The sequence below is a fragment of the Lissotriton helveticus genome, chromosome 12, assembly GCF_964261635.1.
Source record: "Lissotriton helveticus chromosome 12, aLisHel1.1, whole genome shotgun sequence".
NCBI classification, from domain to species: domain Eukaryota; kingdom Metazoa; phylum Chordata; class Amphibia; order Caudata; family Salamandridae; genus Lissotriton; species Lissotriton helveticus.
The window spans coordinates 151830388-151854425 of record NC_136073.1 but is presented as its reverse complement, the minus strand read 5'-3'; the positions used below and the strand labels follow the sequence as shown (position 1 = coordinate 151854425).

At 47.7% G+C, this 24038-nt stretch overlaps 1 protein-coding gene across 2 annotated transcripts in view; it reads right to left on the bottom strand.

Moving 5' to 3' along the window:
- The window catches only part of LOC144797739 (hydroperoxide isomerase ALOXE3-like), a 408992-nt gene that overhangs the window by 27465 nt on the left and 357489 nt on the right, over positions 1 to 24038 (bottom strand). The gene's annotated exons all lie outside the window — the stretch shown is intronic.

Below are 24038 nucleotides of genomic sequence, written 5' to 3'. Positions count from 1 at the left end.
AATGTGAAAATGGATGCTCACAGTCCGACTTTGCATTTCTGTCAGGTTCAGAGGGGTCACCTCTGCTCATTCAGAACAGCCTATTGTTGTTCCTAAGAGGAATTTCACACTCATTCACATCTTTCCAAATGCTAATTATTGGCTAGCAGAAGTGGGAAAGCAAATGTAAATGGGCCTAAAAAGGCTTTAGGGCGATAAAGTTAACTGTCTAAAAGTACATTTTCCACAATCTTTATAATAAAAGTCAACTTCACCATTGAATTGTTTTTTAAATACCTATTAAAAATAGTTGTTAAATTATTTTTCTACATGTTTACTGACTAAAATTAATATTAATACATGTAATAATGTAACCCAGTGTTATGCTACAGAACAGCCAGTCTTGCTACAGTGGAAATAGCTTTTGGCGCTGTTTAACTGTAAAGACATGTTTAGCATTAAATTCCTACATGTTCTACTTTTAAACGCCAAGAATCTTGCCTTATGACCTTCATGTACTACATAGGAGTGACATAAATATCTAAAGAGAAAGTTTTGACTCGTCAAATAGGATTATTATGACAAGTCAAATTTGCAGGTAAAAATGGCAATGGCCAGGGTCCAAATTGGAGATCTGCAGTCATGGTTGCACTGTCACTGTAGTGGGTGGTAAAATGGGTGCTGCAGTCCACTAGTGACATTTAACTTACAGGCCCTGGATTCAACTTGTACTTATACTAGAAACTTATAAATAAGTTATTTATGCCAACTTGGGGTATGCCAATTTCAGAATGTTGATAGGGGAAACAAAAACACTGTATCACTCGTTGATAGGGCGTAGGGATAAAGAGTTCTGAATCCAGCAAAAATATCGGATCTAGCAAAAGGCAAAACATCTACGGCGACCCTACAGAAAAAATATTAATTCTACAGGGCTATTTTACCCATTGATGCAGTTAATTCAACACAATGAAACTTGAACTAGACCCATCAGAGGCCTTGAATACTTTTGGATCAGCAGAATCTTCTGCCCTTTTCTCACTTAAAATGGGGCTCTAGTGGATTCGGCCTGCATTGGTTTTCCAGGCAAAAAAATAAATCAGTAGACTGAGCTTTTCTTAAGATTTGGGTAGGAGAACTCTGAAAGAAGCAGCTTGCAGAAATTTTGTCAGATCATCCTGTAATTCTTCCTTTAAACCTCCTCAGAATAGGGGCATCTGAGTGCATTCTACCTATGAGGTTTCTGCAGCAAACTCACAAAACTGTGTACAATAGGATAGCACAGTAGAATTCTCTTCACATATTTCATACAAGCATACTCAGCAGAGGCTTCATGATCAGGTATTACAACCATCTTCTTGAACCTTGAAATGTAATTGCCACAATTGTACGGGCAAGGGTTTTTAGCAGCAGCCAGAGCAGTAGCCCAGGCCTGAGCTGCACCAGTCAGGAAATAGTCACATACCTCACCTTGGATTGGCTGAGGGGAAATTTACCAGCTTAAAAGAAAAATAAACTGCCAAGCTCTACAAAAAATCGTTTAGCCTCTCTCCGAATACTTAGGAGTTGAGGAAATGATGACAAGAAGGTCATAAGACCTGGAATGGATTGCTTGATAAAAAGCAGCATATTCCTTAACTGGTCCAGCTCCATTGTTTGTTTCCGAAGAGCAGTCCCCATGTCAGCACCAGGATCCATGTCAGAAATAGATATATACTTTTAGCATCCCACCTGTTCTGGCAGGATAATTACCAGCAATCCAGATCTAGGTCTTCTGCTGCCTGAAGTAAGGGCATCCATTTCCTAAAGCTACAATGTCACCACACAAGGGAATATGTGGTAGGCAAGTGCCTTTGAGAAGCTGCCACCTTCTCAGTAGGAAAAATTAAAAGGCATTAAAACGTCTGAGCCTGAGTAACCTCTGGACAATGCAAGGTGCTACATGTCTCAGATGCCCAGACAGCTGTAACACTAGAGTCACATCACTTTCTTTGAGACATTTGCAATTGCTGTTCCACAGCCAAAAATGTTGGTGTTCTCTTTAACACTCTTATACAAATGGAATCATGATCCCTGCCACCACAGCATGCTACCACACAATTATAAAAAGAATACAATGAATATGCTACTTACCAGTATGCATCTGTTCTTGGCATGTAGGGCTGCTAACATTCATATCTTAGCATTAGATCGCCGCCTAGTGTTGGGCTCGGATGATTGCACATTGTTGTCCTGGAAGAGTCTTCGAAGTATCCTGAGATAGGTGGCTCCTCCCCTGGACTACAGTGCGCATGGGCATCGGCTCCATCCCCAGATTGTTTTTCGCCATTGTGGCAGGAGATGGAGTGAAAGTGTAAAGGATGTCCATGCTAATGAATAAATACAATAGTATATCTGCAGCTGCGACAGGCACCGGGGAGGAGGGCGGGCGATATGAATGTTAGCAGCCCTACATGCCAAGAACAGATGCATACTGGTAAGTAGCATATTCAGTTCGAGGCATGTGGGCTGCTAAATTCATATCTTAGCATAGAATACATAGCAGTCCCTCCATCAGCGGCGGTTGCCCGTGCCAGCTGCAGAAACCTGAAAAAGTGTCTTGAGAACAGCCTGTCCTACAGCTGCTTGCTGCTTGGAATGCACATCAACACAGTAGTGTTTTGTGAAGGTATGTGGTGTGACCCACGTGGCTGCTCTGCAAATATCCTCTAAAGGAATGTTCCCTAGGAAAGCCATGGATGCCCCCAGTTTGCGTGTGGAGTGCGCTCTGGGGGGTATTGTTAAAGTGCGCTTGGCTTTCTGATAACATATCTGGATGCACTTAACAATCCACCTGGCTATCCCTGCTTTAGAAATTGGGTTGCCTTTGTGTTGTGGTGCGAAGGCAACAAAGAGTTGTTTTGTCTTTCTAAAGGGTTGTGTTCTGTCTATGTAGTACATCAACGCCCTCCGTACATCTAAGGTATGAAGCATTCTTTCCGCCACCGTTTGCGGGTTTTGAAAGAATGCTGGTAAGTCGATAGTCTGGTTAAGATGAAACTGTGACACCACCTTAGGAAGGAATTTAGGGTTAGTGCGTAGCACTACCCTATTTGGGTGAATTTGAATGAACGGCTCTTGTATGGTGAGCGCTTGCAGCTCACTGACACGCCTCAGAGACGTAATAGCTATCAGAAAGGCCACTTTCCACGTAAGGAATTGGAGCTCACACGAGTGCAGTGGCTCAAAAGGTGGCCCCATCAGTCTGGTGAGAACGACGTTGAGGTTCCACACCGGAGCTGGTGGCGTTCTTGGGGGAATGACTCTCTTCAGACCTTCAAGGAAGGCTTTAATGGCGGGCACTCTGAAGACAGAGAGGTGCTGCCTGTTCTGAAGATAAGCCGCTATGGCTGAGAGATGTATCCTAATGGAAGTGTACGCCAGATTGCACTTGTAGAGATGTAACAGATAGCAGATGATGTTGGGAATAGATGCATCTAGTGGGTTGATGTCATTGGACGTACAGTAGATGACAAAACGCTTCCACTTAGCAGCATAGCATGCTCTAGTAGTTGGTTTCCTCGCCTCCTTGATGATACTCATGCATTCTGGAGGTAGGTTAAGGTATCCAAACTCTAGGACTTCAGGAGCCAGATCGCCAGGTTGAGCTGTCGTGGATCTGGATGCTGAATGTCTCCATGGTTCTGCGTCAAAAGGCTGGGCGTGAGGCGCAGTCTTTGATGCGGCACCACTGAGAGTTCGAGGAACGTGGTGTACCAAGCTTGTCGTGCCCACGTTGGAGCAACCAGGACGAGAGTCATGGAGTGCTGCCTTAGCTTTCTTGCGACCAGCGGTATTAGAGGGGCTGGCGGAAAAGCGTATGCAAATTTGCCTGACCAGTTCATCCATATCGCATTCCCCTGCGACTGTGGGTGAGGGAACCTGGCGGCAAAGAGTCGGCATTTTGCGTTCTCCTTTGTTGCGAACAGGTCTATCTCCGGATGACCCCACTGCTGGAAGAACGGGTGGAGAACCGAAGGGTGTATCTCCCACTCGTGCATCTGATGGCTGTATCTGCTGAGCAGATCCGCCATCTGATTGTCCTTGCCCGGGAGGTGTTCTGCCATGAGGAAAATGTTCCTCTGAATGGCCCACTTCCACATGCTCTGAGCCAGATGAGACAGCTGTGGCGAGTGGGTGCCCCCCTGTTTCTGAATGTAGTACATCGCGGTCATGTTGTCCGTCCGGACTAGCACGACCTTGTTGCTCAGATGTACAATGAAGGACTTGAGCGCCATGAAGATTGCCATCAGTTCCAGATAGTTGATGTGCATCTTCTGTTGCTGCGTCGTCCATAGTCCCTGCACTGTGTAAGTGAGCACATGTGCTCCCCAGCCCTGGAGAGATGCGTCCGTCGTCAGGACAATCTGCGGCACGGGCTCGTGGAACAGTCGGCCCTTGCAAAGGTTGTGTGGAGTCCACCAATGCAGAGAGTCGTATGCCCGACTGGTAACCAACACTAGGTCTGTCAATTGCCCACGAGCCTGTGTCCACTGATTCGCTAAGCACTCCTGGAGCGGGCGCATATGTAACCGTGCGTGAGGGACTATGAAGATGCAGGAGGCCATCATGCCGATCAACTGCATGAACACTCTCGCCGGCAGGGAGTGTCTTGGTCGGAATCGTTGGATCAGTGACTGAACGCTGTCGATTCTGACTTGGTTTGGCTGAGCCATGGCTGTCAGGGTGTTGATCGTAGCACCCAGGAACTGCCGGACATGTGCCGGCTGAAGATGCGATTTTGGGTAATTTAGGGAGAAACCCAGATCGTGAAGAAGGTGAATTGTAGTCGACATGTCTGCGGCGCACTGTTGCTCTGACTTGGCTTGTACGAGCCAGTCGTCTAGGTAGGGGTAGACATGGATATTCTGCCTCCTGAGGTGCGCCGCCACTGTCGCTAGACACTTGGTGAACACCCTCGGGGCCGTAGTGACTCCGAAGGGTAGGACTTTGAACTGGTAGTGCCTGCCTTGAATAGTGAACCTGAGGTATTTCCTGTGTGACGGGTGTAGTGGAATGTGGAAATAAGCATCCTTGAGATCTAAGGTCGCTAAGAAGTCTCCCTGGTTTAGCAAGGGAAGAATCTGCTGTAGTGTAAGCATATGGAAATGCTCTGACAGTATGTACAGGTTGAGGGGACGTAGATCGAGAATGGGCCTGAGAGAACCGTCCTTCTTTGGAATAAGGAAGTACAGGGAATATACCCCTGTGCCTTCCTCCCCCACCGGCACGAGCTCGATTGCGCCTTTTTGCAGCATCGCCACCACTTCCTGCTGCAATAAGTGCAAGTGCTCTGCGGACATAGGCCTTTGCCTCGGTGGGATGTTGGGTGGAGTGGATGTCAGCTCTAGGCAATAACCATACTGGATTAGTTGTCGCACCCACCTGTCTGTGGTGATGTTTCTCCAGACGGGCAGGAACTGCTGCAGTCTCCCCCCGACAGGTGTTATGTGGTCGGGGGGCAGTGACAGAAAGTCACTGTTTGCTTGGAGTAGAGGTGCGGGAGCTGTTGTTTCCTCTGCCGCGACCTCTGTTGCTGTTATTCCTATAACCTCCCTTGTTCTGTTTAGTGAACGAGGATTGCGTTCCACCTTTGGAGAACTGGGATTGTTGCCCCATCTGTCCTCTGGTGACTCCACGTGCACCTGAGCGACGAAAATTGCTGCCACGAAACTGTTGGGACTGCAGGGCCCCCATAGACTTAGCAGTTTCCGTGTCCTTCTTTATTTTCTCTAGGGTGGTGTCAACATCCGGACCAAACAGACTATCAGGATTGACTGGCTGATTCAGAATTGTTGTTTGAATATCCTGCTTAAACCCTGAGATGCGTAGCCAGGCTTGTCTTCTCAGCATAACGCTAGTGTTGATAGCCCTAGCAGCTGTGTCCGCAGCGTCAAGTGCACACTTGATGGCTGCGTTTGATATTAGCTTTCCTTCCTCAATAAGCATTTTGGTGCCTTCTTGGAACTGTGGGGGCAGGTGTTGTATAACCTGTTCTAGGGTGTCGTAGTGCGCCCTATCATAACGCGCCAGGAGCGCCTGTGTATTTGCGATGCGCCAAAAGTTTGCCGCCTGTGCAGCCACTCTTTTGCCTCCTGCCTCAAGCACTTTGGACTCCTTATCCGGGGAGCTTCACCCGTTGTCTGGGAGTTGGCACGTTTCCTGGCATTGGCAACCACAAGAGAGTCCAGTGGCAATTGTCCCCGGATGTAGACGGGGTCCGCAGGCGCAGGCCTGTACTTCTTTTCAATGCGAGGGTTGACCACTCTCGCCCTTGTAGGCTCCTTAAAAATGTCCCCAGCATGTTTGAGAACACCTTTCAGCATAGGAAGTGTCTTTACTGTCCTTTCAGATATGGCAAAGGTGTCAAAAAGGAAGTCTTCCTCAACCGGGTCGGCATGCATGTCCACATCATGATTGGCTGCCGCCCGTTCAATTAGTGCATGAAATCCTGCTGAGTCCTCAGTCGGGGATGCACGTGCATTAAAGGTCTGCGGGTCGTGGCCCACACCTTGGGTGTTCTGGTCACCAGTGTCGTCGTAAGAATCTGGTTGTACATCAGGTTCATCGACAGGGAAATTGTACTGTTCATCCTCATCATATTCCTCACCCACAGAGTGTTCTGGGGAGGGAGTAGGGCTCCGTCTTGGAGGAGGCTGAATCGGTTCCGTGAGGCCTGAGGCGTCAAGGGGCACCCTCTTCTTTTTCAACGGGATGACGTAGGGGTCCACCGGCTCCGAAGTGATCTTCCGTTTATAGAGTGTCAGCTTGCCGGTGGCAGCATCGATGAAATGCTCTGAATCGTCTTCCGATTCGAGTACACGACGTGGAAGAGGGTCAGGCAGCGAGGAACCCTGTTTCGGAGCCGATTTCGTCGAAAACGCTTTCGGCGCCTCCTTAGGTGGCAAGAGAAAAAGGAGTTTCCCAGAAGGCTTAGCCGGAGCGTCCTTTTGCGGCCGCGGTGATGGCATCGGAGCCGATGGAGCAAAGGCTTTCTCCCTGATTCTCTGCAGTGACTCCGCAATGGGGGACGGTACACTGCCAGTGGGTGTCGTCGCCGACAAGGATGCTTTGAGCGGTCCCTCGGATCCGACGTCCTCGCGGGCCTTGTGCGGTTTGGGCGCGGAAACCGTCTTCGGCTCCTCCGAATCTTGAGGCCGGGGCGCAGACTTCTTGGGCGTAGCCTCTTTGGAGCCGACCTTGGCGGGCTTGGACGGCGCCGGAGCCGCTGATCCGTGCCGACCATCTTTCTTGGGGGCCCCTTCCTCGGGCGTCGGCTTCGATTTCGGAGCATCGGAATCGACAGACTTCCTCGGCTTCTGCGGACCGGAGGTCGACGGAGCCGACGGGGTGACGGGCACCGACTTCTTCACAGGCACGGCAGCCATCTTAGGGACACTCGAGTCCTTTGGTTTCAGTTTCGATTTCGGGTCGGCCATTTTAGGTGTTGACGACCCCGACGGTTTCAGTTTCGGTTTCGAAACATCGTGCCCAGCAAGTGAGTCCGTAGCCGGGCCCGAAGGCGGGGCTGTGGCTTGCGGCAACGGGTCCTGGGTAAGGCCGACAGGCGATCCCGTGTCCCGGTCGGTATCCTCGAAACCTTCGGGGCAGAGCTCGTCCGCAGAGCTATCCGCCGCGGCCCCATAAATCTCATCGTCGTCTCCTACCTCTTCGACGTATTCGAGGACCTGACCCGCGACTCCGTCGTCGTCTCCCGGATCCGCCTCGACCTCCGTCTGTGATGGGGAGATTTGTAGAAGGTGACCCTGGACCTCTTCTTCCGGGTCGCCGAAGATGTTCTCCGGATCTGGGGCCGCTTGCCTAGCTTCCAAGCGCACCGCGCGCCGATGCTTGAGAGTTTTCTTGGAGCGGAACTGTGCACAGGCCTTGCACTTGCCGTCGTCGTGGTCCGGTGAAAGGCACTTGTTACACACAGGGTGTAGATCGATGTGTGGGTACTTGGACCCACAGAGCGGGCAGTACTTGAACGGGCTCCGCTCCATGTCCGTAAAGGCTCGCTGTCGTGTCGCGATGAGAAGGCCTCAAAGTTTAGAAAGCGAAGAAAACTCCGCTTATTCCGGTTTCAAGAGACGGAAGACTCGAGACCGAGCGCAGACAATACCGACGCAAGAAAATCGAGGCCTTTTGGCCGGTAAAAGATAGTTTTACTTGGTTCCGACAGTAAGACGTCGAGACCACATCCGAACCCAATGGCGGAAAAAAACAATCTGGGGATGGAGCCGATGCCCATGCGCACTGTAGTCCAGGGGAGGAGCCACCTATCTCAGGATACTTCGAAGACTCTTCCAGGACAACAATGTGCAATCATCCGAGCCCAACACTAGGCGGCGATCTAATGCTAAGATATGAATTTAGCAGCCCACATGCCTCGAACACATGTTTATCATTTTTCACAATTGAGACACTATTTAATTCACTAGTAGTTAGTAAACTACAATCACTCGAATAGTCTGCTTAGGGTCCTCAGTAAAACTTCTACACCCCCCTGGACAAGATCCTGAACTTTGACCCGAGCCCTTACTCATCCTGACCACTCACTCCTACCATCCCTTTTGCAGAAAGCAGGGAGGCTCTCTGTTAAAAATACGACCCTCTACAAATCATTGATGTAAGAAACTGGGTTGTTAGTTAAGAAACAAACAGGGTGAACCAATAAATTCACCAGATTAACCTGAGCTCGACCTACTGGTAGCTAAGGCACAAAGCAAACCAGCAAACATGGAAGCAACGTCAAAAGACAATTTTTGCTGGCTGTAGAACTATGTGTACTTTATCCCTGCTAACCAGAGGTAAAGTGTCTGCGATCCCCTTTTCAACATGGTGAAACTGGCATAACTCTGCCTGGCATTTGAAACTTATCTCCAAGTTCCTAGTCAATGGTGTTAAAGTGTACGCCTGTAAGTTAAATGTCATATGTGAAATGCAGTTCCCATTTTACCATCCTCTACAGTGACAGTGTAATATGACTACAGGCCTACCACGTGTAGCCTGGTTGCGAAATTTTGAACTGCAAATTCATCTTGCTAAAATAACTACTTTTGGCAGGCTTGAACCGTCCTTTTAAATATCAATAAGTCATCCCTAAGTAGGCGTTACTTCCCATAAGACAGGGTGCATTGTTTTCTAAGTAGGACATGTAAAAGTTAATGTTGAACATGTCCTTACAGTGAGAAGGCTCTGAATGCTATTTTCACTGTAGCAGAATTAGCTGTCCCATGTGGAATCATTTGGATACAATATTACATTTCATCATGTTATCTTTTGCTAGGAAGCACCAATAAATTAAATTTTTGGACTTTTTGAAATATTTAATATAGGCACAATTTAAATGCCAACGGTGACGGAGCACTCGTCTGATGCAGAAATAGGTTCAGACAATCTGATGTTTTACCTTCGGACTAACAGCCTGATTCATGTACGGGCCGTTTTGCGTGTCCCTAATAGCGATCAATAGCGACTCGCTATTGAGGAAACGCAAAACGGCATTCATGTACCTATCTGAGAAAAAATAGCGACTCGCATGCGGGCGCTAAAGCCGTTAGCGACCCACCAAAAACGCAGAATAATCGCTATTTCCGGCTACCTGCGAACGGGAATTGCGACTCGCAATCCCGATCGCACGAGATTGCGCTCGCAATCCCGATTGCACGGGATTGCGAGTCGCATTCTCGCGGGATCAGGAAAATGGGAAGACGCATTCCGAGCACCGTGATGACATCACAACCAGGAAGCAGCCAAATCCCACCCCCAAACACCACAGTGACGCCAACTGTCGACTGTCCACGACGGAAAGCTGCCACCAACTCGCCGTTTGCGCATCCCGACCCCGCCGAAATAGCGACCGCTATGGCAGAGGACCAGCAGGCAGGACCCAGCAACAGCGCTGGCTGAAAGCGCAAATTGAAATTTTCGGAACAGGAGCTGGAGAACCTCATAGAGGGTGTGGTGGCCAACCACGACCAGCTGTTTGGTGCAAACTCCCGGAGGGTCCCGGAGCAGGAGAAGAGGAGGATCTGGGTGGGGATTGCGGCAAGTGTGAACTCTGTGGGAGTTGCGGACAGGTCCCTTGAGGAATTAAAGAAGCGGTGGTACGACCTCCGAGGGCGTGCCAAGGAGAGGGTTGCGGAGCGCCTTGGTGAGGCATCAGGCACCGGAGGAGGTGGCCCGACTGTCCCACCCAACACCCCCCTGGAGGACCGGGTAGAGGACACGTTGGAGAGGGAGGCGTGTGTTGGCGTCACCCCTCTGGACTCCTCCCGCCCCACCCAAGACACCCAAGGTAAGTGGCATGCGACTGCGACCCTGTCCCTATGACCGCCCATGACCAAATAGGCTCACTCATTGGCCCTTAGTCATGCCGTGCATCAGGAAATGCCCTGAAGCATTGTGGGAGACGTAGTATGTCCACAATGTAGTACTACCACAATGCGGCCCGAAAGGTTCCAAAGTGCGCAAATACACAGCCACCCAGGGAATGACACCCAGCATGCATGTAACATCTGCACGTCTGTCAGTCACATGCACCTAATGAGTATCCACTTACCCTCACAGGTGCAGGAGATAGCAGCGACAGTGAGAGGCTGCTGATCGACGAGGAGGCCCAGGAGGAGGAATCCCTACCTGCCACCCAGCCACCAGCCCCTGCGCCAGCGCCATCACCAGCAGCCAGGCCACCCACCACACCTGCCGCATCCGCCTCAGGCCCACCGGCTGCCAAGTCTAGGCCACCCACCTTGCCTGCAGCATCCGCCTCAGGCCCACCGGCTGCCAAGTCTAGGCCACCCACCTTGCCTGCAGCATCCGCCTCAGGCCCACCGGCTGCCAAGTCTAGGCCACCCACCTTGCCTGCAGCATCCGCCTCAGGCCCACCGGCTGCCAAGGCCAGGCCACCCACCACACCTGCCGCATCCGCCTCAGGCCCACCGGCTGCCAAGGCCAGGCCACCCACCACACCTGCCGCATCCGCCTCAGGCCCACCAGCTGCCAAGGCCAGGCCACCCACCACACCTGCCGCACCTGCAACACCAGCTGCTGCAAGACCTGCAGCTCGTCCACCACCATCTGGGCCAGCCACATCGGCTACACAGCGGCCGACCACCAGGAGGGGCAATGGCCACTTCCACGCATGCATGAGTGTGGAGCGGCGCATGCTGCGTTTACACCAGCGCCAGTCGCAGCAGCAGGGAGCCATCCAGCTCCAGCTGCAGAAGATCGGCCGCAATGTTGCGGGAGTGGGCGACAGGGTGGACCGCATGACGGCGGCCATTGACCGCATGACGACGGCAATGGAAGACAACACCGCTGCGCTGGTGAAGCACCGAAGTGTTGCTGGCAGGCGCCACCACCAGTTGCTGAGCCGGCTGACCACCAACAGCCGCTCCAATTATTCCTCGGCAAATGCCACCGCCCTGCTTGCGCGCCGCTCCTTAACCCAGCAGCACCAACTCGTCCAGTGCTGCGAAGATATCACCCGGGTGCTGGAGCACTTGACAACCGCGGTCACCGCACTGCACGCACCTGTGATTCCGGCAATTGTGGGGGGTGATGATGCTAGTGAGGGTACCTCTAGTGTCAGCAGCCACTCTGCCGCGCAGGCCCCCCCACCTAGGCGCAGCGCAAGGGCTGCCCCACCTCCAGCTGCCCAGGAAGAGGAAGAGGCTCCCAGGCGCCAGCAACTTGTGCGCCGGAGACGGCAATGACATTGTGACAGGGACACAGACGCAGGCTGAACTTAAGCCTGCAATGGAGCGTCCCATGCAGTATGCATGAATACTGCTTTTTGTATATAGTTATTACGAACACCCATTCATATTTTTTGTGATTCAAACAAATACATTTATTTTGGTGCACACATACGCCTTGTGTAATCATTACAGTTTGCATGCAATTGTGATATGTGGGGTGGGGGAAGGGGGTGGGCTAGAAATTGTTAGCTGTGATATGGTTGCGACGTCTGTGGCCTTCAGCTGGGTTCTCCCCGCGTGCATGGTGCGCATGTGCTGGTGGCCGGTCGTCCCCCTCAGATTCACTGCCTGAGATGTCAACAGGTATCCGGCGCTTGGTTGCAATGTTATGAAGCATTGCACAGACAGCCACAATGCGGCAGCACGCTGCAGGACTGTAATACATGGCCCCACCTGTCTTGTGCAGTATACGGAACCTGCTCTTGAGCAGGCCAAATGTCCTTTCAATACAGTTCCTTGTCCGGATGTGCGCAACATTGTAGCAGCGTTGCTGAGGTGTGGCAGGGTTGAGGTAAGGGGTCAGGAGGTATTCCCGTAGGGCGTAGCCACTGTCACCTGAATGAGAGGAGCAGATGTTGATTGCCTGTGCAGCGCAGTTACTTCATAGCAATGTGACATTGTCGACAAAGTGTACTTACCAAGTAGGTGTCCTTCCCCAAACTCTCCCCTGATCAGTCGTGTGTGGAGTCCGCTGTGCCTGAAGATAAAGGAGTCATGGGTACTCCCTGGGTACTGGGCCACAATGTCAGTGATGATGGTCTTGGCATTGCAGACCATCTGTATGTTGAGGGAGTGGTAGGACTTCCTGTTGCGGTACATATACTCCGTGCCAGCTGGTGGGCAGATGGCGACGTGGGTACAGTCTATGCAGCCAAGGACATGGGGAAAATGGGCAACATTATAAAATTGTAGTTTTGTGAGGTCCAAATCCTGTTGGCTGGTGGGAAATGTGATGTGCTGGTGGAGCTGGGTGAGCATGGCGTCAACAAAAGTGTGGAGGCAGCGTGACATGGTGGGCTGGGAAATCCCCCCAGCAGCGGCTACTATGCCCTGGAAACTGCCGGATGCCAGGAGGTGCAGGCTGCACAATACCTGCACATGTGTGGGCACAGAATTGTTTCGCCTTGTTGGGTGCTGCATGATGGGGTCGAGTTCTTGTATCAGCCAGGTGATCATTTCCCCATTCAGCCTGTATTTGGCATAAATCTGTTCTCTGGTTTGCCCCAGCAAGGTGACCCGCTGCCGGTAAATCCGTGCCTGCCTCATGCGTCTCCTCCGTGCTGCTCGCTGTAGCCTTCGCCGCCTCACCACCATGTACATCCCAGGCATTGTGGAACGCCTATTGCTGCTGCTGAATGTCCTTATGTGTGATTGGTCAGGCCTGGACCTGTTGGTGATTGGCTAACAGTTTTTCAAAATTTGGTTAATCATGGCTTTTATGGTTACCACCTGCTTTGAGTTGTCCTTAAATTGCGCCGCGCTAATGTGCGATTTAGCGATTTTTCGCTAATGTATTTCTTTCATGAATGCCGATTGAGACAGTATTGCGTTTCGCTATTCAAATCGCAGATTCCGTGGTTGGTCGCTATTTCATTTTCGCTAATGCTCGACTTCCCGGAGTCTGCGACTCTTACAGCGTAATCGCTATTCCGCTCGCTATTATTTTTTAGCGATTTCGCTATTTCGTACATGAATGCCGATTCCATGTTTTGCACCCGCAATTGCGTTTTCGCTGCCATTGCGGGCGCTATTTCGCTTCATGAATCAGGCTGTTAGTGTCTAAAATGAAAGTCAAACGTTCTCAGCAGGCAAGGTAACATTCTGTGGTCAGAGAGGGCTTTGCGACCTCAGTTAGATACTGGATGAGCTGTTGGTGAAACTGTTAACTTTTGGTAAGAACGCTCACAGTGATACAAATTTGAATTTCATCCCAGAGAAGCTCTATTGGTGGCCGGATACTTTTGGTGCCTTCACCCAGTGAAGATTTCTAAATTTGGACAAAGTCACTTTTTGGAGCTCAGATTGATCCTTTGGGCTAAGGCTGTAGTCTGTATCCCAAGAGGGCTCCAGGAGGCGAGATGCCTTCCTCCTGAGGTCTTGCTGGATTGGATTTGATGCTATGAAACAGCTCTGAGAGAGAGCAACCTGAATCTTTGGCCCAGAAGTGACACTCCTTCGTCTGATGAGCTTGGCAGGTTGACCCCAGTCCTCCAGAGGTCTTTGAAGTTGAAAAGTTTTTAAATCCCAGGTGTTGAGAAAAGTTTGGAGGAGTACAATTTGACACTAGCCAAGGGTCAAGGACCTTGGAGACAGCATTTAGGGGACCGAGATTCACTCCATCAAAGGGCCCGCAGCAGGGTCCAGAGCAGGTCCAGTTGGAAATTATCAGCTTGCCAGTTGCAGAAAATGCCTCCTGAGCTTGTTATGTCCCTGTAGCTTGAAGAAGTAGTTAGACTTATGACCCCTCGCGTCAACTGATTTGTCCTGCAGAACCAGTCTTCTAGACTTTCTCAGGTCACATACACCAGGTCCATTCTTCTTCTGTACTTCCACAGGTGCAAGAAGTGTTCTGAGGGTACTGTGGGTGCCACATTTATGTATGAACCAGTCTGTGGATAGGAGTAAATCTTTGGCCCTCCCTAAACAATAGTTTGAAAGTTCCGATGGGCAGCACTATCTACCTTTGAAGTGATGTTTGCCCTACTGCAAACAATCACCCATTTCTACCTAAAACAAAGAAGGCATTACCTTTCTTCCCCTCTGCAGAGTTCCTACTCCTACCCAGAGTTATGCCCATCTAAATGATCAACTCTTCCTCTGTGGTCACTCTAAAACAGTATTGGGGCATACTTTCTACCACTGGGGTTGGTCCCTGCCTGACTTGGGAAACAAAGGAAGGCCTTGTGTAGGTGTAAGCTCAAATTTGCCTATGATAAGGTAGGCCTCTCAAAAGTTGAGTTTTTTGGGCACAGCCCACCCGACATACTGTCAAGAAATTGCATCACCACCCTACCACCAAGGCCGTTTGTCCCTGCTCTGGGAGCAAGTTCACACCTCATCAAGGGGGCATTTCAGCAGCTAGCAGACAGAGTCCATGAAAATGGGCCTCTAGAAGCTCTAAACAAGGAAATTTCACTTTCTGAAACTATCTTTTTCAAAACATGTCTCACAAATCCAACTGCGCTTGCAAATTGGATTTGTAATAAATATTTAAAATAGTCCAAAAATGAATTTTATAGAAGTGTCCTAGTTGGAGATAACATTATTGAATTTAATATTAGATCTCAAATCTTTCCTATGGAACAGCCAAACCTGCGACAATGAAAATTGCTTTTGCGGCTGTTTCACTGTATTGGCATGTTAAATAATAATCTTTGATTTTTCCTAGTTTTAAATACCAAATACCCTGCCTTATGGAGTCTACTTGGGGGTGACATTACTAAGTAAAAGGAGGGTTAGGTCTGTCAAATTACGTTTTACAGGTCTAATTTGCAGTCTAAGATCCTTCACATTCAGGATATAGAGGGTAGTCCTGCAGTCATAATTATGCTGTCACTGAAATGGATAGCACAATGGCTGCTGCAGTCCACTTATGACATTTAACTTACAGGTCCTCGATACATGTTGTACCATATTAGCAACAAAAGGTAAGTTAAATATGCCAAATATAAGAATTCCAATTCGACCATGTTGAAAAGGGGTGATCACAGTGAATTTACTGCTGGCCTGCAGAGGTAAAAGTCACACAGTTCTGCAGCAAGCATAAACAGTTAAGGTAATAATTATCTGGGGCTACACCAAGTACAAGATGATCATTTCCAAAACTCTATTCTCACTGCCATTGCACAATAGGTGCTTAGTCCACTAGTGGCATTTAAATTACAGGCCGTGGGTGAACCGTTCAGCGTAAATTAGGGAGATATATAGGGAAGTTAAATATTCCAATTAGAGTTATACCAATTCGAGCATGTTAAAAATGGGGAGCACAGGCACTTTATTATTAGTTAGCATAGACATAATGCAGAGAGCTCTACTGCCAGCAAAAACAGGTAGGACAAAGACCCTGGGGGTACACCACGCAAGAGGTTGTCATTTCTCACAACTGACATTCATAGACTATCTATCCAATATAGTGGCTGAAAATACTACCTCCCATAATTTACAATCCACCAACTATTCCCTCCTGGTTACAGCCAAAACAAAGGCGCACAGCCTTGATGTCAGAACCCATTTCAGAAGGCTACAGGACCTGCAGGAGCAACTGGGCCCAACCATGTGGGTTGTGGACTTTTACTTCTGAAGTCAAGTGGGCCTTTCCTACGTTGGCTCCTGAATAACCGGGCAAACTGCTACGTCTTCACCACTTGACTTTCAGCAGTAGCACATGTAGGGACGAACAGTCCAAGGCTTCTCCCGGGGGTAGGGGGGGGTAGATGTTTGGTGTACACAGACTCACAAAAGAAAACATGAGCAAGAACCCCAATATATGAATGCCCACCCAGATAAGTAATACAAGTGGAAAGTAGTATGTATATATGAACGCAAAGTGAAATACACCACAGGGCAAATAATTCACAGTCTTCAAAAGTCCGGCACTAAAGTGCTGTCCGGTTAAGTCACTGATTCTCACTCCCCTTTCAAAGGACAATGGTTATTCCTCATTCACAAGAGATAATCATTTAGGTTAGGTCCCACTAGAATGTTCAAGTTTTTGAAGTTCCATAATGGCATCTTAAAAGTCAAAGAGCCTGATTATGAGTTTGATGATGCTGGAGCAGAGCAGCACACCGCCACCCTACTCCCACATCAGCAAACCCGACCGCTGCCCACCTGCCAGATTACAACTTTTCTTGATGTGTGGTGGGCAGCCCTTTGTCATTCCCACAGTGGTGCATTTGAAAAATTACAGCAATGGGTACGCCAAAGCAAGTTCCTCCTTGCCATGGACTGTCAAGTCCATGCCATGCATGAACTGGGTGTGCATGAAGATGTCATGTACCCCCCTGCATGCATCCGCATGGCCTGAAGTACCAGTGTGCCCTCTATGGTCTCTTAGTTTCCTCACTGTCAGCAGTTTTATGGCATGAATACTGTCATGAGACCGCTGGCAGAGAGTAAACTCGTAATATGCTTCCCGGGCCTCAGCAGCTCCACCAAGCATATTGTAGTCTAACTCCTCCGCGCCACCTCCAGGGATCATGGATCCCTGGCGGTTGTGGCAGTTCCTTGGTGGTCTGACCGCTGAAGTTGTAATTCGGCAGTCGTACCTCTGGTGCAGCAGTAAATGCTGCACCCCTGTGGGTTTGGCGGAAACTCATATTCTAGCTCAAAGTGTCCCAACGCAGTAGCACTTAGTGAGAGCAAGTTCTCCCTGAGGCTTGATGGCTTGCCAATCAGTCTTTTTTTATTGCTGCCTTTATTTATTTGTTTATGTCATCAATAACAACAATAACCTCAATGGACTGAAGACTCCACTGATGTCAACAACCTACAATGGAAAAATATCAGGTGTATGAGGAAAAATATGCATATTCCGTGCTTTTAAATGACCATGATAACCATAACAATAAGAAAGTAATAAGATAATTAAGTTATATAATAATATAAGAATAATATAATATAATATATATAATCAAGCCGTCAGTAAAAGGAGAGGTATTGGGTGGCTGTAACTTTGACAGAATGGAGGGAGGGGATGTGCTCTTCATTTCATTATTCATCCGACAGATGTTGCCTTATTCGGAAAATCAATCAATCTTACTTGCTCTTGCTTGGAGGTGCAGATCAGGAGGCATGGGTGTGTAACTGTGTATCAGTGAACAAAATCCTGGATGATGCAGGCGAGGTTGCAGGTGCTCACATTGCTCCAACAATTGCGCAGTAAATCTTCCTGAGTCCCATTGTCTGTCTCAGGTGCTCCTGAGTTTGGATGATGAAATCTGTGCTCTTTTCTCTTAGGTCACAACTGGTCTAGCATATGGTGATCCAGGAGAATAGCACATTTCATCACCATTCATCATTCTTGCTTACAGGAAATGCTATCCATGCACTGGGGCAATGGTTTGTATGTTTATTCCAGTGCCACAACACAGTGTCATACCTTATCTTCATCAGAACTGGCATACAGGAGTCGTAACAGCACATATAAGACAGTGGTCCCTTCAGGCCACAACACTGTACATAGGATGGCTCGCTTATTGCCAATACACTGTACCAGGGCCCCCGCTATTATCTTGACTGTATCCCCATACTGGCATATAGGAGCCATGACAGCAGCATTCGGGTGGACCGCCTGATCAGTTTTACAGTTCTCAATCTTCTTTGCTGCCCTCAACCTAGCCTACAGGGTTCACAAACAGCAACACGTGGGTGGATAGTCTGATTGGTGTGTGGACTCAGAATCTCATATTGTCCTTCAAGGGTCCACTTAACAGAATCCCTCTGGACCTTCCTCCCTCCAGGCTCTCTCCTCCCCATCATAGGTTCTGATGTCTCAGCGGGTAGGCAGATTCTGGTGCCACAAATGATCTTGATTTTCTTGGGTGATAGCTCTGCACCCAGCTGGGACACTGGTAGACTATTGTCCCCATTCTTGATCACAACAGCCAGAGGTCATGCAGAGGTTCTCCATGCTGATGTACAGCTCTAGTATGACAACTTTGTGAGCTCCTATTCCCATTTCTGTTATCCATTCCCAGGCACAGGTGTGAATTAGTGTCTGTGACTTTGAAGTTTGTTATATGGCAGTTGAACCATTTGAACTTCCTACTCTTCTGTTCTGTCCTTTGTCCAAGAAGCAGTCTGTCACAACAGTTTTGTCTCCAAACTCAGGGCATGGGAGTGACTAGAGGATAACACCTGGATGTTATCAAAATCCAAGGCCTATTCTTTATGATTCCTTTGTTAGACCCGTCTTCTTCCTGAGACATGCCAGTGACCTTCTCAGAATCAAATAATCATTTTGAAGTGCACAAGAGAGCCTGGCTTTTCCTTCCAGTAGTGTGTGTGTCCCAGCACTCAGTAATGCAGGGAATTCATGGATCTTTCTGAGATAAATCCTACATCTACACATTCCTCTCTAAAGCCATAGGCTTCCAGTATGGAATGCACAGCTGTCCATGTACTGTACATACACAGGTGTACATACATTACAGCAAGCACACACAATCACACACGTACTGTACAGAGCTACATACTGATATGATGTAGGCAAAGGGCGAATTAGGTACAGAGCATCAAAACTTTACATGAGTGGGCCAGTAGGTGTCAGGCCAGTAGGTGTCACTCCAGTTACACATGTACAAAGAGCTTATCAACTTATTGATCACTGTCACAAAAAACAGTATGCTGTCACAATTATGCTCAAGCTCTCCTCTGTGTAAGGGCAGTAGCCCTTTATCACTACCAGGTTAACACTTTGTGCACCACTCTTGGTCTAATAAGACCACAATCCATAAAACAGGTCTAATTCATGGTACACGTGCATGGTCCATGTTTGGTCATGAGGAAAAATTGGTACCAAGGATCCAGATATTGCTTCAGCTGGGGCACTCAGGGCAGGGGTGCATGTTCATTACCATGCAGTGGATATTTTCATCCCAAAGACCCTCACCACACATCAAACTACTCAGAACCAACTCCTAACCTAGAGATATTAAGCCATCGGATTGGCAAAATGATAGGATGGTCTACCTGCATTCACGTGGCTCGATCTGCTCTGCGCTACACAACCAAATCTAACCCTTGCAGAAAAGTAGCTCATCTCAACAAATTGGGAGTTTCTCCTTTCATAGCCATCAAACACTTTAATGACTTATGATCTGTTTGGTTTACAAACCTAGTGCCAAACAAGCAAGGGCATAATGTACGCAAGGCCCATACTCTGGCCAAACACTTCATTTTATTAGCTGCTCCGGACAGTAACCTCCTTCTAATCAAGGCTACTGGAAGATCTCTACCTTTATCATCCATTTGAGATAACACAAATAAAACTCCCTTGTCAGAGTGCAATGAAAGGTTGACTGTAGTCATCTGCTTTCAGAACAGGTGCAGTGATAGAGCCATCTTCAATTCTTCAAATGCCTTTTAACACTGTTGAGACTAGATCACCTTTCTGGGCTGCTTCCTGGAGGTCAAAGTAGGCATCAGGACACCTCTACTTTCAGAGTTTTCCACAAAGTTCAGTTAAAAGCAGCTCAGTCCTAAAATGACCCTACCTTCAGTCTGGGAAGTAAGCACTTCCCACTCCATCACAAACTGGGGGCATATTCATGAGCCCTGTTACATCACTTTTGCACCATGCAATGTGATGCAAGTGTGAGGCAGCTCAAAAATGAGATTTATGAAGGCACACAAGCTACCTTGCGTGACCTGGGTGGCATCATAAATCTTGAGTAAAGCAAAACAGCGCAAATCACAGCGTTGCCTTACTCTGCACTAGGGAGACGTTCCATGAGTGTTGCAGGTGTGTTCCAATGCAACATTCATGGACTTTGATGCATTCCCACATTTAACAGAAGTGGTTGACCTGGGAATGCAACAAAACCCTACGCCTCCCCAAGTGAGCTGTAACGAGGACCCCTGCAGCACACATAGAGGAAAATGCTTCAGGGAATTGTTTTTCTGCAGGAAGGTACCGCTTTCTGCACAAAAATACTCCACCTTACAATGCAGGTACCCTTGTACCATGGTGCAAGGGTTCCTGCATTGACACTAGGCAGCTAAAACAGCTCCTGTGCACGGCAAATAGCACAAATTCACAATATTCTTTTAAATACGGTGCATTCCTGCCCTTTCCCTGTCACACAGTGCAGCTCAGCAAGGCGACTTGCTGCGCTGCACTGTGTGACAAACTCATAAATATGACCCTGAATCTTGGTATCCAACAGGTGAATCTTTCTGTTACCCACCTCATGCACAAGGTAGACACCGGTGTGACTCTTCCATATGGAAGAGGAGCATTGCCTAACTGCTCAGAGCCAGGAGCTAATAAATAGTTTTATTATCATTTTTTTTTAAATTCATTGAAAAAAAATTCCCGGCTTAGGAAAGTGACCCAAGTAGGGCGTAACGGCACCATTGTCTTAGAGGGCAGCAGGGTTGATGAGAGTTGTGAACTGTAAGTGCAAAAGTTGATGTGGCTAGCCAAACCGACTTGCACACTTACATTTCCCCAACCCAGCTATGTTGCAAAGCTGGGTGGATAAAAGGCCTGAGCGAGAGTTAGTTCAGCCAGCTCAGGCCAATATCAGTGCTGCTCTCATGCTGGGTAACAGAAATAGAGCAGTGTCTGGATTGGGTGGGTTGTCTGGGAGCCTGTGCAGAATGACTAGATCCTGGAAGATGCTGGACTCTGGCAGCATCAGGCAAGTAATTTTTTTTAATACATTATTTCCTCCTCCTTCCCGTTTGCTGCCCTTGCCTCACCACTTTGTTTTCTGAGCAGCCACCACTGGGAGGACTGACCCACCTGCACACTTGATTGCCTTGATGGTCAGTTTTGCCTCCGGTGCCCTAGCCAACACCTCCCATAGGTGTTTCTGATGGCCCTGCCATGAACAGCTGCAGTATCATCCAGATAGGTCGCAAAGAATTCCTCCAGCCCTGCAAGAACATGGTTCACCAGGTGCTGAAAAGTGGCAGGAGCATTCTTCAACCCAAAGGGTAGCTTTTGAAACTGATACAGTCCCTCTGGCATGGGAAATGCAGACTTTCCCTTGGCATCTGATGCTAAGGTAATCTGCCAATACCCTCCGGTCAGATCAATGGTGCTCAAGTACTTGGGATTGGATGGGCATCATTCTTCATTACAATTTCAATCAGAATGCTACAGCATGAGTCTCTAACAATGAAGGAAGCACACTTTGCTTAATTAAAATCTATCACGTTATGGTACTAGGGATATATGTATTCTTGTTTTCTCTCTGTTGGTATGTTGTAGTCTCTTCATCATAAAACAGCGTATTTTTTTAAAACCTTGAACACCTCTCTGATTTATTTATTCCATCATATCTAATTAGCTATGCACCGCAATCTACCTTATGAAGAAAGTTCTGATCAAAATGTCATGCTACTTATTCTTAAATAAATATTTCACTAGGAGGAATCTTCCAAATGTAGAGGGAACAGACATCCTGGATTTGCGTAGACGGTCCTGGTTTTAGAGGGTCTTTCTCAGCATCCTAATAGTTTAGTTCAATGTGGTGTCATGTGCCCAAGTTGGGCCTAGTAGGAATTAGTGTGATATTCTTGCATGTACATGATCCTTTTTCCAAAAATTGCCTTCTATTTGCCACATCAATGCAGAAACACCAACCTTGCTGACAGGGAACACTTCTTGAGAATACGGTCACACTACCTTGGCATTGGTGCAAGGCCTCTCACATGCGTAATACAAATATGTTTTATTATTACACAAAATGACGGCACAGCTATCTGTGCAACACAAACAATGGTCCCCTGATCACAATCTTGGCCTGAGGCTAGGATGCCATTTTATATATATATAGCTTTTTGTTTCCTAACATATTCAGAGGAGACACTTCTGCTGACTTCAAGGGGTCCCTGCATACCGACACTTTCGCTAAGCACATGACTGACATCTCCATGAGGGCTGATCAGTTTGTGACCAAGATGGGGTCGTACACTCTTAACGGCCAGGTTAAGTGGTTAGATCATCTATACCGGGGTTTTCTTGGCAGGTCATACATTCACACCCTAGACACTTAAATTAGGTTTAGCGTAGTAGGAGTACGCTAGGTTGATATAATATTTTATATGATCACATGTGTTAGAGTGGGAAACTCATTCTTTCAGTATGGCTGTGCATTATAATCATGAGTAGTTTGCAGCCGCATAGAATCTATTGTTATGTTTAATCTAGGCTGTAGCTGCTATGAGAATGTAATAGAATGTGTTGAAACGTATAGCAATATTTGAAGGCGACATATATTCACTTAATGGATGTGCTTATGTAATATAATAATTGAAATGTGCAACAATCATGTTCAATCATACTTGTAACATGAGGCCTTTTCATTTCCTATGTTGAAGGGTTTCTGTGGGCCTAATTGTGCATTTCCCTGACGGCTCTTGGGATGGGTATCAATAGAGAATTCATGTGTTTCTGCATTAGTTTTGTTCTCACATTTCTGGTGTAGGTGGAATGATTCTTTTGTGTTAGCTAGAATAATGTCTTTTTTTAGTAGTTAGGAGAAGAGGATATATTGAATGCCAAAGCTGATAACGGAGTACAGCATGCTTTCTCAAACTGTGTGAGCCTGGGAATCAAGGTAATCTGATTGAGCCCAGGAGAATCATTGTCCATGGGAAGGTACCTACGAGGAGGTTGTTTGAGAGTATGGTGCAATGTACCTCGTCATTGTGGGATGTCCTATGTGTGTTCAATATTGAGTTAGGAACAGTGTCCAAGGGGATTCGATTTCTGGCCATTAGAGTGAGAACATCTTAGAATGAGTTCTGTAGCTTTATGCTACCTGACCTATTCAATGTGGATGGACTTCTTAGAAAGCCTTCATGTGCTGACACCTTTACAGATCTTACCTTGGGAAATGCTAAGTAGGGATGTCACAGTAGCGATAGTGTAGGGATAGACTAATGTTTTTACTTACGAGCTTACAATGAATGGGACTCTTGATATTGGAGCTGTTATCTTTTGTGCCTTGAACTTGGAATTTCTTATCCTGTATATGTTACATCGTCTGAACTTCCCCCATAGGTTTGGCTTTGTATTAGTTCTGATGTATTTTAGAATCTTGTATTGAGGTGTTTGTACGTCCAGCTGTTCTTGGGTTTGTAATAAACTAACTAACTGTATATTGAGAGTCTGTGATTCTTTAGAGCCACGATTTATTGGAACAGTGATGAGTAAATTAGCTAATGATTTTCATCACCTGAACACTTTCATACAGGCCATTGACCAGGGTTCCAGATTTGATCTAGAATGGGGAACCTGGCGCCTTCGCATATATAACGTCTCTCAACAAGATGGTGGAACTCTTTGTTTTATTCACTGTGTTGACACTTACAGCTTTTGTTTGCTTATGTCTATTAATCATCGCAGCCCGTATTTTGTATACAGGAATCAATACAGTTCAATAAATATTGATAAGGCCACTTTGTGTATTATTTGTATATTTCTCTGAGTACAAGAAAGTACGAGTAACTGAGCTAAAGTTTGAAATCTGTCACCATGGTTCCTGAGGGAACAGAGTTGTCATGTTCAGTGGTTGCCAA